Source organism: Haliaeetus albicilla, chromosome 10 (assembly GCF_947461875.1).
Source record: "Haliaeetus albicilla chromosome 10, bHalAlb1.1, whole genome shotgun sequence".
Lineage (NCBI taxonomy): Eukaryota > Metazoa > Chordata > Aves > Accipitriformes > Accipitridae > Haliaeetus > Haliaeetus albicilla.
This window is the reverse complement of record NC_091492.1, coordinates 18,165,209-18,167,104: the sequence shown is the minus strand read 5'-3', so window position 1 is coordinate 18,167,104 and position 1,896 is coordinate 18,165,209.

Below are 1,896 nucleotides of genomic sequence, written 5' to 3'. Positions count from 1 at the left end.
GCGTTCGAATCCAAACACCCCGGCGCCGGGCCCCGCCCCCGCCCTCCGCCGCGCCCCCTCATTGGGCGGCGGGCGAAGGCGGGCCCCCTCCGCGCCCTCGCCCTGCGCAAGCGCGCCGCGGCCTCGGCGACGCTACGGCCTCCCCCCCTCCCAGCAGGCACTGCGGCAGCGCTCCTGCCCCTGCTCCCAGAATGCAGCGGGAAGGAGCAGGGCCGCTGGCTATCGTCAGCGCGTACACGTCACGGGCAACAGCGGCGGGGTGTGGCGGGGCGGTGCCCCCAGCCACCCCGTTCAACGGCAGGAACCCGCGCGGCGGGGTGATGTGGCGGAGGGAGAGCATGCCACTGCCCCTTCTGTCACCTGCCTTGCTTCTGCGGGGATGAGGAGCAGAAGGGCCGGCGGGCCTCACGCGTAACGGACGAGTGCCAACACCGATGGTACGGCAGAGTTATGGCACAAAGTGGTCACGCACACGCTGTACGGTTTTGAGCTCTTCATGAGCAAAGCGAAAACACTGCTGGCTACATATTGTAAGGGACCGTTAAATAAAACGGGAAGAGGATGAAGTCGAGTTCTGTTAAAGGCAGCGGTGCAGAGCATTTATACAACCAAGTAGAAACAAAGACATTCAGTTCTTCAGATCCATCTGAAGAGTTTTAGACCGTTACAAAGAAAAACCAATTTCAAAACAAGGCCACAAAATAACAAAGATTCACTTTTGATTTGAACCACTTTTGGTGGAGTCAAAATTTTTAAATGGCTGTCCCAATAACTGGAAGTGAATCAGGTGATTTCAAAGGGTGAGCAGCAACATGCTGGAAGGGTAACAGCAAGAGCTCCTATTGTCAAGGCCCTACCAGGCGGAGAGGAGACTCCCACAGGAGTGGGAGAGCCTTAAGGAGAAATCAGTCCTAGAGCAGGTACATGTGAATTAAGAGATGAGTACAACAAACTGTACTTGATTTACTGACTGTGGCTGTTTGCTTTTGTACTACTAACATTTCAAAGCTAACAACAATAAAAGCTTCAGGGGAAAAAAGAAATGTCAAGAAAAGATGATTAGGCTAACCTGAGATGTTTTCCAGGATGAGTATGCATTTCTACCCAGCAGTGAGAGCACCAGATGGCAGCAGAAAGCCTGAGCTGGCACTGGGCAATGGCGACGGCAGGAGGGTCCTGCTGTGCCTGCAGACCCCAGCCGGACAGGACAACGTGGGTGTCATGCCCACTTCACTGTAACATTAAAAACTAATGGTTAGGCTGTACCTAAGGTCTGAAGTTTTTTTTTGGGTTTTTTTTTTGGTTTTTTTTTTTAACACTGAGGATCTGTGAACTTTGCAGTGAGGCAGCAAGCTGCTTTGAGGTATACAGGGCATTGATGGGATGCTCTCTAGGCACCCAGAAGTCTGCATATAATACTGTAGGGCTTTTCTGTTAAGCTAGAGTTATAGTATTTGTTAAAGCAGAAAGCAGCAATAACTTACTAGAGTACTTTACTTTCTACTGACAAACATTACCCTCTTTCAAAACCATCTGGATTAAAAAAGTAACAAACCCCCACAGTATTAAAAAATAAACAAAGCCGAAGTTAAAGGTTATTATGCTGTGATTACACCTGCATACTTCCCTAAGTTTTTATGCATCCAGTCTTTGTAAATAAATGGTTTAACCTGACTGCTCTTGTGTAGAAGACTTAAAAAAAGGTAATTTTTTATTTAATGGTGTACTGAAAACAGGCAAGAAACATTTTAGACACAACAGACACTGGAATTTTTTTCACCCCTGAGGACTTAACTTCACTTGTTCCTCCACTTCAACTCTCTCCTCTTTTTTCCCCTTAGAAAGAGGCAAGCATTTTATTCAAGATAATAGCAATGTTCAACATGAACACTGCAA